The sequence below is a fragment of the Buteo buteo genome, chromosome Z (assembly GCF_964188355.1).
Source record: "Buteo buteo chromosome Z, bButBut1.hap1.1, whole genome shotgun sequence".
In the NCBI taxonomy this organism is placed as follows: domain Eukaryota; kingdom Metazoa; phylum Chordata; class Aves; order Accipitriformes; family Accipitridae; genus Buteo; species Buteo buteo.
Window position 1 is genome coordinate 47753007 of NC_134204.1, and position 17814 is coordinate 47770820.

The window sequence follows — 17814 nt, forward strand, 5'->3', positions numbered from 1 at the left end:
TTTTCAGTAACTTTGTTTAATAGAAACTTGCATTTTGGAAAAAAAATGTTGGTTTTGGACTTGAAATTTATACATCTAAGCTAGATATTTTCATCTTTTTAAAGCTAAAGGGTCAGTCTCCAAAACACAGATTCTTTCCCAGAGAGTTCTGATTATGAAGAAAATTCTGAAAAACTTTGTTCACTTCTTAAATCACTTCTTGTCTAAAATAAAGAGAAATTGATTTGTGCTTCAGAGCTAAGCATGCTATGGAGAAAGAGCAATGGTCAGATTGAAATTCCCATCATATTCCCATTAAAGTTTAGTCACTATGGATTTTTTTTAAGATTTAAATTTACCTTTTCTGTGGCAGTTTCTTTTTTCAGGGGTTTGAATATTCAGTTTGTTTTCCTTTACTGTTTTTTAATGTTTTAATTCTCTCTATATATTAGCAATGCTATATTATACTTATTATCCCAGATAAGTAGTCCTTAATGTTCCATAAAATTACAGGCTAACAATATTTAAATATCTAAGCTATGGTATACAACAATTTATCATGTTTTCTTGCCAATTACATTGATTTCATATGTCATTTAAGGCTTAATTATGATTAAGAATATTTAATACATTTCAACTCCCTTTAATAAATTGACCTTACATTTGCTCAGACTTTATAAAGGGCTTCTAAAAATGAAAAATTTGAACTGTTATAGCTCAAATGAGCTGATTTTCAAATAATAATTATATTTTCCTCACACTTTGGGTAGCTGACCAGACTCCTTGTCTTATTTTTAAAGTGTTTCCTTTAAAAAGACTTGTTTACCTCCCCCCCCCCCCCCCCTTAGTCATGATAAACTTTGAACAAACTTTATTAACTGACAGGAAACTTCCTTTCCTTCTTGAGATATTATGAAACTTGTCTGGTCTTAGTCCTTATGGATTTGTGAACACCAGATCTTGAGCTTTCAAAGAACCCACAGTTCAGAAACTTTCCTGTTAATTTATATTAAAAACAACAACAACAGAAACAGATACAGATGCATGGATGTCCATGCACACACTTCCTTGCATAAGTAGTGATAAAACTACCGGCTGACCCTAGAAACCTTAAGAGATTAGAGAGACGTAGTATCTTTTTCAAATTGACAGGTGTTATACAAGTAGGTTTAGGACCTTCAGCAAAGCCCTTCTGATATCATCTAGCTTCATTTCTTATAGAGTTAATGGCAAGCACTGGGATGTAGTCACACTTGTCCTTCTGTCAGTAGGCCCTAAGCAACGTAAAAATTGCCTGGAAGACAATAGACATTTTTAGAGAATGAGAAGGGCTTTGTATTGGGCAAATGTGCATGAGAAATTTTCTTTGGGCATTTTAGAGGCTGTGATTGATACAGATATCTGGCTAGATTTTAAAGTCTGTTCCCTATAAAATCCCTGAGGAAAAACAGAAATAACCTCATATCTATGGGCATGCTTGTTTCCACCACTTGCATCTGTTCCGACTTCTTCACAGTACCAGACGGGTGAGGTAAAACATGCCTATTCTATACGTTCTATAATTTTGTGAACTTGGTGGCATGCAGTACTTAGCAAACTGCAAAATATGCATCTGCTCCATATTTTTTTAAATCTTAAGAGAAAAGGATGGAAAAGAGATTTTTCAGAAGGAAATTATTCAATGGACCAAAGCTATTTTCCTTGTGTTTGTGCCTTCTACTTGGGCTTGACATTCTTAGGTTTCTCACCTTCTTTATGGCCTGGGTTGTATCAAGGAACTACATAATTTTTTTGACTATATGATTTTCTTTAAAGGTTGAATCTATTACAATAAATGGGAGTTTTAGATAACACATTTAAATGCATCTGTATAAATTTATTCTTTTTTTAAAAGCTAGAATAACCACCACAAAAAGAATAATAGTAGAAAGGCTGAAGTGCTAGTCAAAGAAGGAAAATCTTTGTTCAAATCAAAGAACTGTAGATTCCTACTGTGATTCTGAGTTATCAAGTATGTCATGACTTTATATTATTTTACAGATCTGGTTGTAACCTTAGTAACCAGGTATCCATAGTAACATATTTATTCAAAGGTAATCATTTCATCAAAACTTTTTTATGATCTGATTTCTGAAGTTCTGATACACTGTATTACTCATTTCAGAATGAAATTAGAGCCAAACATTTCCATTTTTTGAATATTCTTTATCACACCACAGATTACCTTTCCCAAAAAGTATGTCCTCTCAGAATTTTTGTCTTACCAATAACAGGTATGGCACTGTGTGTCATTAGTGAGGGCAAAGATTGTTGTATCTTACAATACATAGTGTATGTTGAAAGTGAATATATAAATTAAACAGAGTAGTTTAGATCATAACTCATGGATGTGTTTATTTTAACATACAGGAGGAGACACTTACTAAACTAAAAGCGAATTTCCCATACTATGTCAACAGAAATAAATGAATATATTAAGTCTTATAAATGTATTTATGTTAATTTTATGTCACCTTTTAATAAATAAGAAAAGAATCTTTGCCATTTTATAACTTTAAAACCAATATAAAGTACTGAACAGCTAAGATATCATTTGAAGATTCTGATATAATAAAAAAAACCCCAATAACAATGTGGGCAAGCAGTATAAAAATTAGAATGCAATGACATTCAGCTAATCATTTACATTCTGAAACAGAATTGAGTTAGAAAACACTTTCTGCCCTGAAGCCATCAGTGTGAGCATTTTAATTCAGGGAAAGTTGGAAATGCTGAACATCTGTTGGATTGGTTGTGCTTACGGTCCTCACGTTTCATAAAAGTGGGAAATGCAGTAAGTGATAAATTACAGGAGAGGATATAGTCTGTGGAGACACGATCTTCAGGTTTACTGCTCTGGCACTTTAAACTTCAGATTGTAAACTGGATGCTTTGGTGACTGAAGATTTCTGGATCATATATTAGCAGTCAACATTTAATTTAAAAATGAGGATTCTCTATGTGAAATCCTCTTCAATACATTATACAAAGAATAATATTTGTAATATCTAAATTAATTTATTCAAAGCATATTATATTGCATTTAATAAAAAAAACCAAAATCACAGCATTTTGCTGGAATCTGTTACCATACACCTCCAAAATTTTTTATTACAAGAAGGTCATTTTCTAATTTTTCCTTCAGCTCATAGGTTCTTCATTTTTCAGAGCAAAAAAAAAAGTCTCCACAACCCACACCTAATTTAATCTGAAAGGTTATATATTTGTACTAGTAATGTAGTATTTATTATTCATGAATTTTGTAATTGCATAATGTTGTGTCAGAAGATCTTTTAACATATTAGCTATTTTATTTCTGATAACTTTCCACTCTAATTTAAGTAGGGCTGATATTGTTTTACCTTCTGCATATCAAGTTATTTTTTATACATAATTCTTTATAATTTTATTTCCTCATTATTGCACTGCAAACACAAAAAACAGGAAAAAGGTTCCCATTAGTACCTCATATTGTCATAGTTATCCAGGTTATGGATACAGCTTAAGAACATTTCATACAGTTTTCACCCATATCTTTCTGCTGCACAAGCATCTACAAACTCCTTCTTTCTGCAAGCCATGCTAAATCTATGACTTCAACAACCAATGTCATCACAATCATTGTGATTTACCTGTTTTTCTTTCTTCATGGGTAGTCGGGTGATGGTTCAGGATTATAAAACTTCATTGTTCATTCTCAGTATGTCTGCATGACTATACTGAATTTGAACACAGTGACTTGAAGAATCAGGAAAAATTAAGATAAATACCTGTGGAAACAAGAAAGTTGATCTGGTTTAGACTATTTAGTGATATTACAACTCTGTTTTAACTTCAGCATTACTGGGCTCAAAACCAAGAGTGAGAGATATAATTCTTTAGAGGAAGTAGTATTTTTTACCTTTTTTCTTTCCCTTTTTTTTTTTTTCAGGGAGTTGCACTTTTCCGTGCATTGTGTTAGACAGACCTTTCTGCTGACACTTAATATGAATTGTTCAATTAAAGAGATATGAAACCTGCCCTACAGAACTGATGAACTAAATTCAGAGTTGATGCAAATAAAAGTATATGGAGATGACAAGGTTATTTACCCAGCAATGCATAGTGAAAACAGTGGACCTTTACTGTATTTAACTACTAACTTGACTGGCAAGTTTCTTTTCGGTAGACTGACAAAATTCAGATGACTTAAAATTAGAAGATAATAGAGATGAAATAGGTTATTTCAATCCATTTGATTCTGACTGAGGTTCAATTTTTAACGTTTATTATGCTCTTGAATAACCTGAATAAAGATTTAGCTGAATATATGGTAATTAATGAATATAAGTTGAACACACATTTTCACATGGATGAAAAATTATAAAAAAGAGTTTTTTGTTATAAAGCTTAAAGCAGCTTTTTAAGAAGAGTGAAAAGTTACTCCATCACAGACATGGTTATAGAAAAATATTAATTTCATGAAAGTATGAAAACAGTGTGGTAACCTCTTGATTCTGGTAACTATTGATAAATACATGTTTTGAAGAGATGGCTAATACACATTCCTAGTAGCTACTACTCATAATGTTCGTTTTAAGGTTAACATCACTAAAACAAATGAAAGGGGATGTTAAGTAATTTCTTTAAAATTTAGAACAACACACTTAATAGCTGCTGTTAACTGCAATGCAGTAATAAATGACACAGATTTCTTTCCCTTTATGTTTCTTATTTCTGCTAGAAAGGGAGATCATCTCTAGTCTTGCTCTTCTCTAGCCTTCATTCAAATTATGAGACTACATAGTCTCCACAAGAAAGAAGAATATATTGTATTCTTGTTCCTTTTATGTGCCATAAACTTACCCATCATTTGTAAGATCAAGAGAAATCCTAAATCAGAAAAAAACCAGGCCAGGCCTGAGGCGCATTATGTAGTGGTGCTGGTATAGAATTCTTTTGACACAATTTTTGATCAGAAAAGCATAGCTTCATCAAAACTGAATCGGTTTCTAGACAGCAGTTCTGAAATGTTGTTGAAACATTGCCAGTTGAAAACTGCTTTTCAATTTAAAATGTAAATGGTGGAATAAAATCATATATTCCACATAAAAAAAGAAAACATTTTGGTTTTACCTATAATTAGGAGACAAAATTCAGGTTAACAATACAATTGTACAATGACAGCCATAGGTGACTCTTGAACAGGTTGTAAGCATTAATACTGTGGACGTAACTGGTTTGTGACATTCTGAAACATGATAAAAATTTTCTGAAACAGCATAGAGATAAAATAGCTGCTTAAAGCTTTCAAAGGTAACATCTGAACGTACTATTTATCACACTATGAGATAGCATTTAAGTGAGACCCAGAGTGAAATAGGTTTATTCTGCATTAAAAAAATGAACTTCAGAATATATTGTTAATTAATTAAAAAACCTTTATTTGATTCTTTAGAACTTACTGTCTTAAAAGGTCTGATTACAGATGAATGTTTTGGTCAATATAAAGAAGACATACTTTTTTCATACATTAAGAATGTCGACCAATGTACTGTTTCATACCTGTCTTCAGAACCTTTTCATCATCATCATGATGATCAGAGGTCCCACAAAGTTTTCCTCTTTTGAATCCTGTTTCCATAGAATCATAGAATGCTTTGGGCTGGAAGGCACCTTTAAAGTTCATCTGGTCCAACCCCTCTGCAATGAACACGGACATCTTCAACTAGATCAGGTTGCTCAGAGCCCATCCAACCTGACCTTGAGTGTTTCCAGGGATGGGCCATCTACCACCTCTCTGGGCAACCTGTTCCAGTGTTTCACCACCCTCACTGTAAAAAATTTCTTCCTTGTATCTAGTGTGAATCTACCCTCTTTTAGTTTAAAACCATTACCCCTTGTCCTATTGCTGCAGGCTCTACTAAAATGTTTGTCCCCATCTTTCTTATAGGTCCCCTTTAAGTACTGAAAGGTTGCAATAAGGTTCCCTGGAGCATCCCCAACTCTCTCAGCCTTTCTTCATAGGATAGGCATTCCATCCCTCTGATCATTTTTGTGGCCCTCCTCTGGACCCACTCCAACAGGTCCATGTCCTTTCTGTGCTGAGGAGTCCAGATCTAGATGCAGGACTCCAGGTGGGGTCTCACCAGAGCAGAGCAGAGGGGCAGAATCCCCTCCCTCGACCTGCTGGCCACACTTCTTTTGATGCAGCCCAGGATATGGTTGGCTTTCTGGACTGCGAGTGCACATTGCCTGCTCATGTTTAGCTTTTCATCCACCAGTACCTCCATGTCCTTCTTCACAGGGTTGCTCTCAATTACTTTATTCCCCAACCTGAATTGACACTGAGGGCTGCCCTGACCTAGGTGCAGGACCTTGCACTTGGCCTTCTTGAACCTCCTGAGCTTGTCCAGGTCCCTCCGAATGGCATCCCATCCCTCAGGGGGTTTTCATACATTCTGAATTATATCTGAATACAGAGAGACACATCAAACTGAAGGCCACCTTAAGAAGGTTGTAAGTCTTTTACAATCTTAGAACCTCCATTTAAAAATTACATGTGTATTAACTGAAATATAAGAGCACTTCTAGAAAGAGAATAACTGACTAATAATGGATGAAAACTTCTTGCAAAGTTTAAATATGCAGTGTGCTGTTATTGTAACATTCGTACTGAAAAATTCTGAACAATAAAAAGCTGCTTTTTCAGAATGTCCCAAATATGATCAGGTACAACACAAAATAGGGAAGGGGGGAAAACCCCACAACATGGAAAGCCTCTTACTACAACAGAAGAGATTAATGTTTATGTACATGACTGAAGTTTTCTGAAGGTGACAATGGACCTTGGTGTTGGTAACTTGAATGCTGCTTGAACAAAAGAGAAAATTCTGACAGAAGGAAGAAAAAAGTAGAAGTCCACTCTGTGTCTAATGCGAGGGACTCCACAGGAGGCATGGTCACATGGACAACGGGTACTTATTAAAGTCATATTAAATGTGCACCTTTATCCTCTGCATCAGGAGGAAAGGCTCAGTTTGTACTAAATTTGTAAGAAAAACTTGTCCATACTGCAGAAAAACATAAAATCATGGCTGACACTTCACATGCTTCCTCTATGTACAGAGGAATGCAGTTAAGGACTTCATGGCCTGGAAATCAGCCATAGCTACAACTGCTGGAGAATTTAGGGGCAAATCATGTGGATCATAGGGATCTGGTGTGATGTTTCTAAATATTTTGCTGCATTCAAGAGTGCAGAATTCTGTGTTAAAATATAAAGCATATTTAGGTGGTGATATACCAGAAAGGTGTAATTTTTCAATGGTTAAAAGCTTAAACATTTGAAGATGTGGTAGAAATGGAGAATTAAGAGGTAGAAGTAAACAATGATATATTTGTGAATATTTTGACCAACAATGAAGCTGAAAAGAGAAAGTCCCACTGGCCTCTGCATAATTAACATAGGAAGATACATATTGGCTGGGGAAACATTTGTGGAAATCTGTTATCAGATTAACGAGCAGAGTTCCAGTCTGATTACAACCATACTTGGGTGCATGATGACACAAAAGTCAATGATTAAATAAGATAAATATGTGATATACTGTATTCAGCTATAAAACATCTTTTTATTCCCCGCACCCCTGCAAAGTCCTCTGTTCTTTCCAGTTCTTATGGGTTCTTACGGTGTTTTTGACAATGCTGCCACCATGATTTCTGGCATAGTATAACACTAATAACACTTCCTACCTTTCCCTGTGTTTGTCTTCCACAAGTTACATGGTTCAAACATAGTTTGCAACAAAAATGCTTCATAACTGTACATATACATAAGTAGGTTTTTCTTCAAGTATTTTTGACTTTTTCTTAAACAGGACAAGTCAGCAGGGAGATGGAAGGCCTACTGTTATGTACAGCTGTCATAAGGCTGAATCATGAAATTTTCATTTGGATCCTCCCAGATGGGAATTTAAAAAATATACTTCAAAATTTATCTGCATTTTTAATGAATAAAATAATAATGCTGGTGGAATCTTCCTAGCTGTCATTTGAGACACTCAGCTTGCCAAAAGATGTAATTTCATCATTTAGAAAAACAAAAACCTAGTCTTAAACTTTCTTCTTCAGAAACTGTTATGGGCTTATGATCAAACCACTGTAAGGAACAAGTACAATCTGTACTAGCTCTTGAAGACTTTCTGGAATATCTAGTAAATAGCATATGTTTCAAAACAACAATATGTGCTAATAAGTGTTTACAAAACCCCAGAAATAGTTTCTGTGACACTTAAGACAACTGCCCAAAGAGACATTAATCAAAATCAACATGTAACTGGCCAGTGCCAAGAGGTAAAACCTGAGGAGAAATGTAAGCCTCATTTTTAGGCAGGGTGGGAAGGAGGCAGCTCTATCCACTAGGGCTCTGAATCATGGGTAAGGTATCTTTTAACCTGTTTTGTTTAAACAAGACTAAAATAACTATTGAACTTTTACCTCCCACAGAATGTGTTCTAGTCTCCAGACCATAAAAAGGAAAAAAAAAGGAAAACAGTTTTATCACCTCTGAGGAGTTGTGTTATTGGTTGGAAAAGAAATAAAGACTCAGGGGACTAGACAAAAAAACAGATGACATCAGAATTACCAGGAGGAAGTAGGAGAGAGCAAGAGAGAGAGACTAAACTGTGCTTCAGGTAATTTTAGTGCACTTTCATGTACAGAAGCCCAATATAATGGCATTTCATGCTTGATTGTGGAGTTCCTTTTGGGAACCACCATGATTTTTATTCCTTCCACTCACTGTAGTAAAATTAATGCTGGATTCTGAGCATATTTCTTTCACAAAGATGTAAGCTAAATGACAGAATTTGATGGAAAAAATATTTTTTTTAAAAGATATAATAATAAGACAGAAATCTGACTAAGTTATACCTGAGCCTAAAATTAAAACTTCATTTAATTGCTATGTAGAATCTTTCAGTATGCTTTGACAATGCTTAGCTTATTTGAAAATCTCCTGAATTTATTCCTTCTCAAACTAAAGATGTCAAAAGTTGGTTTATTTTGTGATTAATGCAATCATCAGCCCTTCCCTTCCCTTCCCTTCCCTTCCCTTCCCTTCCCTTCCCTTCCCTTCCCTTCCCTTCCCTTCCCTTCCCTTCCCTTCCCTTCCCTTCCCTTCCCTTCCCTTCCCTTCCCTTCCCTTCCCTTCCCTTCCCTTCCCTTCCCTTCCCTTCCCTTCCCTTCCCTTCCCTTCCCTTCCCTTCCCTTCCCTTCCCTTCCCTTCCCTTCCCTTCCCTTCCCTTCCCTTCCCTTCCCTTCCCTTCCCTTCCCTTCCCTTCCCTTCCCTTCCCTTCCCTTCCCTTCCCTTCCCTTCCCTTCCCTCCCCTCCCCTCCCCTCCCCTCCCCTCCCCTCCCCTCCCCTCCCCTCCCCTCCCCTCCCCTCCCCTTTTTCCTCTTCCCTTCCCTTCCCTGCCCTGCCCTGCTCTGCCCTTCTCTTCCCTTCCCCTTCCCCTTCCCCTTCCCCTTCCCCTTCCCCTTCCCCTTCCCCTTGCCCTTCCTCTTCCCCTTTCCCTTCCCCTTCCTCTTCCCCTTTCCCTTCCCCTTTTTTCTGTTGGAGTATTCATTCCAGGTAATAACAAAACAAGGGTGATGGTGAACGCCATATAACTGACATTTCATTATTGTAATTCCCAAAGACATTTTAAGCTAATGCATCTTACTGTATTATGTGTGTCAGTACTAAAAAGGAACTATAATAATCCTTTGGCATGATCGTTTACCATCTGTCTCTGTCATCACCCTAATTTCATTGAATGATCTCATCTTCTGACAAATGAGGTCAGGTACAAAGAAACTGTGTATCTTACATGTTCATTTTCATAAATACTAATCATTCAACATAGGGATGAAAAATGGGCTTGTCACCATTGAATATGCATTGAGAGTAAATATCAGAAGGCAAGAAACACAGTTGCTGAATGCTGATTTAATAGGGTTAGGTCTCTGACTTCCCTTTTACTGTCAGCAAATAACAAGAACTGCTGCTGCATTCTATGCTTAAATCTAAGTTTGTTGTGTCATTTGCAATGACTGACAGCTGCAGCATTAGTAAAGCTAAAATAAAGAAAAAAGTTTTCTGGTAGTTTCTGAGCTAGGATGTACATGTGAGAAAAAGTTGATAAAATTCAGTGATAATAATCATATGTGCCACCATGGCAAAAAGATAGTTCTATCAGTCAGGTGTGCAAAAGCAATGCACTTTCTTTGTTTAGATTGTTTTTTACTATACCTTGTCCTGTCACATCCTTTCTACTGGCAATACTTTCTAGGTTGGCTTTGTAGCTTTGTTTCTACTGTGCCAGAAGCTTTTAGAAATTGTAAGTTAATGTCTGGAATACATATTGATATCATTGTATGTGTTGTGCTGCCCTCTTACTCAATGGACACTGGGGTAATCCAACACTACACCAATGAATCCTGCAAAGCAGTAATTTGGATTTACATTGGTCAGACACTGGCTGTCAGTGCCTGATCATAGCATGGGTCTTAAAAGGTAGAGAGAAATTGAAGATAAACAGTCTTTCTTAGAATCAATGAGGTGGTCTCCGATGACATAGTTCATTCCAGGTTTTGCACCAGCTCCTGTCAGTACAAATGAACCTGGGAGCAGTGGCACCATGTGTCATGCACATAGTGTAACTGCCAGGTTTTTGGCAGCCCTGCTAGGTGGCTTCTCCTTTTAGGACTCGCTTAGGTCCAGCAGCACCCCAGGGAGTCTGTCACCCTGTATCCCACATAGCTGGTATGCACACTTCTAGCTAACCCCTCAGGTCTCCAAAATCAGTTTAGAGCCTCAGGTAAATGAGCTAGGCCAGGCCAAACTCCCTGATCTCTACCTCACTGTGCTAACTCACAGAATCACAGAATCACAGAATGACTTATGTTGGAAAAGACCTCTGGAGTCTATCAGGGACAACTCTGGGATTGCTGAAAGCCAGGCTTGCTTGTAAAGTGTGAGGCAAAGATGGCATTCAGTACCTTAGCCTTTTTCACATCCTGTGTCACCAGGCCTGCTGCCTCATTCAACAATGGGGCCACATTTTCTCTACTCTTCTCTTTTCCACTTACGGATTTAGAGAAGCCCTTCATGTTGCCTTTGGCATCACTTGCCAGTTTCAGTTCCAAGCAGGTTCTGACTTTCCTAGCTATGAATTCTTCTGTATACTTAGATAGTCTCTCTATAATCCTACCACGCTACTTATCCCTGCTTTGACCTTCTTTATATTTCTTTTTTAGGTTTGAGGTTTGTTAGGAGCTCCTTGTTCATCCATACAGACCTCATGACATTTTTACCTTATTTCCTGCTCACTGGGGTACGACTACTCTTGATAAAGCATTGTTAAATACTCTTGTTAAAGCCTACCGCCAACTTTTACATCCACAACTATTTTTTTCTTATTTGTGAGTACCAGGTCCAGCAGCCTTGCTGGCTCCTATGTTATTTCCATCTGGAAGTTTTCATCCATGCTCTTCAGGAAACACCTGGATTGCTTATGCCCTGCTGTGTTGTTCCTCCAGCGCATAAGGGGGTGGATGAAGTCCCCTAGGAGGACCAGTGCCTGTGAACATGAAGCTACATCTAGCTGTCTGTAGAAGGCATCATCCACTTGTTCTTCCTGATCAGAAAGCGTATAGCAGACACCCGCTACATTCTCACCCATACTGGTCTACCTGTGAATCCTTACCCATAAACTCTCAGTTGGGTCCTCATCCATCCCCTGGCAGACTTCTTTGCATTCCAGCTGTTCTCACATAAAGCATAACTTCCCATTCTGTCCTTCCTAAAAAGCCTGCACCTCTCCATTGCAGCACTCCAGTCATGAGCCATCGCACCACATGTCTGCAATCACAGCAAGACTGCAGCCCTGAAACTGCACACAGATCTCTATTTCCTTGTACTTATTCCCCATGCTGTGTGCATTAGTGTGCAGGCAATTCAAAGAGGCACTCCAGCATCCTGATTTCCCAGAAACAGCCTGTTTTGGATTTCAGATTTTTTTTTTCTTCCCATAATGGTGCCTTGTAGTCACTTCACATTTGCTTATATGCAAATGCTTGAGGTCACCCCTCCTAAGCCCCATTTTGTTGATTTTGCATTCCCTTTTATGCAGAGTGATCCAGGTTCTTTACTTGTCAGCCCTGTCCATCACTCCATCAGAATGCTGCTGGTAACTCTCCCCCACCCTCTGTGGTGGGTGTGCTCCCCCCCTGCCCGCCCACTTAAGCCATAACCACCAGTGGGGGTTGTGATGGCTGCATCCAGCTTACTCTGGACTTGGGGGGACAGATGGCAACACGGTAGCCAAGGGCTGCCTGGGACTGTGAGCCAGATGCTTTGCTGGTATGCAAATATTACTGTAAGTCTATCATCTTGCTTTATAAATAGTGGACAGCCCAGGGCCCGTTGAGCTCTCCTGCATGGCAGCAGCTGCACACCAGGATCTCCTCTTGAGTAGGGACACCTCTCAAGGTTAATCCTCAAGGTTGAGAGATTTCTTGCAGCAACAGATACTCAGTAAGTGGTTAATAGCATGTTAAACTTTGAAATCTTAGCTAAGCAATATAAAGGATTGATTGCACGTATATAATCCTTTAGACATAAACCGTTGACCAAGTCTGGGACTAGGAGTGGGTCCAGCTGCACCTAAACTCCTCTCTGAGAAGGAGTTTGGAAAGTAAGGGGGTCCTTTTTGAACCTCATGACTCAATGGGAGGGTGTCCTGGACAGTTTTGTCTGTCCCTGTCCTCTGTGCGGTAAATACTCACGTGTACCTTGCCACTGAGTCTTGTTAAAGCACTGTTGCATTTACACTGAACTTTTTTAACTCCCTATTTTATATCAGTAAAGTATATTGTTGCTTCTCTCTTATGAGTAAAGTGCATGACTCCATCTGCAACACCCTCATTCCCACTTTAAAGCACACCTGACCAGATCTGCTATCCTGCTGGCAAAGATACCTTTGCCCCACTTAATGAGATGGATCCCATATCTCCCAAGCAGATGTTGATGCTCAAGTAGTGGTCCACAGTCATAGAAACCAGCCCTGTTGCTGATACCAGCTCTTCAACCAGTTGTTGACGTGGTAGCAGTGCTGCCTTCTTAATAACCCTTTCCCCTCACCAGCAGGATTGAGCAAAACACCACCTAGGCCCCATGTACCTGACTGTCACCCCTAGGGCTCTGTAGACACTTTTGGTATTATCCAGGTTGTTCCTGGCATTGGTGCCCACATGTAAGAACAGCAGGAGGTAGTGGTCAAATGATTGGACAGGCCTTGGCAGTCTCCCCACAACATCCTGTGTCTGGGCCGCAGCAAGCAGCAATGCAGTGCTGTTGTTTACTGTTGCAGTGCTGTTCATTTGTGCAGAAAAAGTAGCCAGATTTCAGTGCTGGGTGAAATGATTACTAAGTAGCTTACCAATCAGTGTGAGAGTTTGGGTAAAAGGCACTGCAATGTGCTGAATATCTATTCACTGTAACCTTGGCTTTCAATCAAGACAGTAGAAGTAGGAAGAGATTGCAACTTCATCAGAAAGATTGGATATACTTTATTACAAAACATTGTAATACAGTGCAAATAATAAAAAATTAGTTTTTCTTATTGTTATGCCTCCAAAACCTCCTATCAATCTTTGGTTTCTGCAGTAGATCTCTTTTCTAGATTACCAATTTGATTTCTGAACACATTACAGTGTTTAGTATTCTCAGTTAGAATAATAGTCCATACATCAATCAGTTTGCCTGAGAGATCACATTTCTCTTAAGTTTTTTTATCATGGTGAACCAGTTTCTTCTGTGATGACTTCAGAATAACCTTCTGTAATGATGGGTTAAAGGCAAGTTTCTTATTAGCCAAGGTACTCAGGAAGGTGTTTAAAACCACAGAGTAACTGTAAACCCCTAACATTTGGCAGTCATGTTGCCCCAAGAGTGCCGCAAAGGGCTGTTGAGTGCCCTTAATTTGCTGAGCAGTGCACAGGTCCTGTCCCTGGACCTGCCTGTGAACAAAGGTTTGGTATGGAAATGAATTCTCAGTCATTGGAGTTTGGGCATGAGATGCGTCATGCCTTGTAATGACTAGATCTTGGTAACCTAATGCCAACTGTCTATAAACTGAAAATAGCTTTTGGGAATATATTAGCTTTCTGGCCCTGTTAGACAAATGCATTAATAACAATATTTGTTGACAGAGCTTTTCAAGGTTTATGCCTGCAGATGGAAAGTTTTACTGATTCTGCTATTTCTACTTCTCAGATCCCTTACTGTTTGATGCCAGGATGATAATTATCCAATGACAATGCTAAGTTAAAAGAGTAAAGAGGGAATGAAGTCTGAATCCTTCCTACTCACACAATGACACTAGCTCATATATGTTTTAAAGAAAAATGAATGTTAAAGGAATGGGAAAAAGAATCTATAAGGCTAACATTTAATGTGATTATTCTTTATTTATCATAATCTTGCCTAAAAGTTAAGTAAAATAGTCTTTGACTTCTCCATTTCATTACACTGTATTTTATAATGACTATATTTCCTGTTCTTCCAACACTGTCCATGACTAGCCATTTGCTAAAATGGAAGAGTGACTGGCATTTTTTGTTTCTTACCTTCAAATATATTGCTAGGCTACTTTTTGTAGAGTTAGTACTTTCTGATAATTGAGCTCCACAAAGAATGTTAGACTCCATAAACATTGGTTACTTCAGTCTGCACCTCTGTAGTAATTTTCCATGGTAAGGTGTTGCCCTTCCTTAGCAATAGGATGGCCAGCTGTGAAGAAGAGAAAGTGACTCTCAGTTCTTCCTGCCCACCTGCAGTGTCATGAAACATTAGCCTGAGGAATCATGGATGTTTTCAGGCAAGGGTATAGATACACAGTTCAAGGCTTCAGTCTTTCTATATGCTTTAATCATGTTAATGGCATTAAACCTATATTAAGGCAATAGGAATGACTTTCTGAAAGGAAAAATTTTAGTCCCTCATCATCTACAGGAAATTGTAAAAGCTTCATTTTGATAGGGAAATGGTATGTGTAATATCAGTCTTAAATAGCAGAAACAATACAAGGTCTTGTAACTTTTATGAATACATGCAATTTTTCTGTGAAGCGTTTGAGAGGGAAAATGAATCCACCTGTATTACTTAATGCTAATATCTCAATGTGACTTGCAGTGCTGATGCTTGCACATCACCAGTGCTAACATAATAGAATTGGAGATAGAAACATCAAGCTTTGCTTTACTGTTTACTCATGCAACCTGAAGCAATTATTGCTGTAAATTTTTCTTAGAGACTACAGCAGCTCTGAAGAAGAGCTCAGTTTGGGGCTAATCCTGAAAGATAACTGATACTTGTAAATCCCCTGGTGGACAGCAAGTGCTGTTCTAGGATCTAGCCCTTTGATCATGGCCAGCATCTCAAATGATGCGAGAGACAAATTTGTAGCTTTTCAAGATGGAGAAAAGAATGTGTATTCAATTAGGGAGGCAGTTGTCTTAGAAAAACTTTGTGGAACAGGACCTGGGGTAATTAACTTGTTTGTGAATTAAAATGAAGTTATTCAATAAATTGTTTTGAAATTTCAGAATGAAGCTAAGGTTAATGAACTTTTTATTGCAGATTGGAAAGAAATAATTGAAGGAATTGCTTCTGATGTCTTGCAAAGGAACTTGTTCTAATTAATTTGTTTTTATTGCAAATAAGAATGAAATTAGTGAATGGATTTGGCTTTTTGAGGGGTTAGGTGTAGAATTGATTGGCTTGTTTTTAGGATCTTAAACATTGCTGATAGGAATTAAATTGTTAGATGAATTACTTTTGTATCTAATTGATCCCAAATAATGAAACATTCTTTGTTTCAGCATGGAGAAGAAATACTGTAACTAAAAGTACTGCTTTTGACTTTTTAGTGGAACAATACTGTTTGCAGTGTATTAGTTTGGGACATTTTTTTACTCAGATAATAGGGCCTTGATCCCAAAAACTTTTTTTGATGAAAACCTCTCTTACAGGGGTATTTTTGCTGTCAAAACTACAATTCTCTAGTGTTAGCAATCAAAATCAGTGTATTTATATGACCCTTTTTAATCTGAGAGATCAAAAAGCTCCTGTTGAGTAAGCTTGTTCATTTACTTTTACATACATTTTCCTTTCAAAGTACAGGAATCATATTCCCCACATATAAAAATTGATCTGTGATAAAAGCAGTGCTGTCTGTAGATAGAAATGTCAAATTCTTCATTCATCTAAATTACAGACGTGGAGTCGGGTCTTTTCTCCATGTCTTAGGACTTTCTAATAATCAATAAAGTAGACTTTCTGTAGAGAAGAAGGTTCCTAGGTGACAAATTCTTGACAATGGCTTTATACTGCTTACTTTATTTGGGTAGTGGAGTGTGCAGTTGTGTAACTGTTCCTTGTGTATTTATCACTGTTAGTTGAACTAGAACTCTCTTTGTTGGATTAATTGCACAGGTACTTACATTAATAATTTTTTAAGGCACTATATCATTACTATGAAAACAGTGCTAGAACAATATTCAAGACAGAAAAGATGCCCAAACTCTTCCCCATTTATCCCAGGATGGAAAAAAAAAAAAAAAAAAGAAGAAGTTAGTTTTGTCTGAAGCTCTGCAATGAATTTTTCTCAACTCAGTGAGAGTTTGACTTTGCATTAACATAATCCTCATCCCTTATGGGTAGAAAACAAATTAAACAAAATATCTGCATCTAATTAACATAGTAATGAAAAGGAAACATATCCCACATGTGCAATGATCACCCTTGAAAACTGATAATTATGTTTGTAACTATATTGTCTATTATGAGAGTAAGAGAAACTGGAAATCATGTTCTTGTATGTATGTTTAATTAAGGCATCTAGCAGCTTTCAAATAGAATGAGTTCTAATTGATATAAGCTCTTATACAAAGTTAACATCCAAATGTTTTGTTGAAAGCAGACACTGGAAAAAACAGATTTTAAAGCTTTCCGATATTTAGTTATTACTGACCACCTTCTATCTCATACTTATTAGCATACAAATATGGGCAGAGGCCAATGGCTTGCTGCTAATTCTTAGCCTTGGGTTCAGATATCCAGCAAACTTACTTCAGTTCTTAATTACCAATGCTGAAACTGAAGCTTCAGTGTAATATTGGGTTTGGTGAAGTCACACAGATTTTGAAAAGGTCTGAGTTTAGTTTATGGTTAAAGTGGAAAGTTTTAAGCTTCATGGAGATTACAGGAATCTAAACTTATGTTCTACATTTCTTGCTGTTCTGATCTTTTTTTTCTTGTGCAATATCATGCAGTAGAATATAATTATGTTATTTCTCTATGCCCAGAATCTCTCTCTGTCTCTCTCTTTCTCTCTCTTTTTTAATAGTTAACTTGCATTTGGCTATTTCTGACTTGGGCAATATTTAAAGTTAAGTATCTCATTACTTGTCTAAGGTTTACAATATTTCTAGTGTGAATTCAGTTATTGATTTGTTGTTATTGTTTCATTCTCTGTTACATTTGTGGATCAAGTATGAGTAACACAACCCCTCAAAGACAATAAGCTGTTATGCAAAATAGTTTAAAACTATTCTACCAAAGCACTTCTCAGTATGCACTGAAATTTGCCTGACACACTTCCAAAACCTGTGGGATAAAACATAATTTGGAAGATATGACTGTCCAGATATTCTTTATAAATTGAATAACAGACATTCTTTTGCTTTTGTAGAAGATCTCTCCCTCTCTCC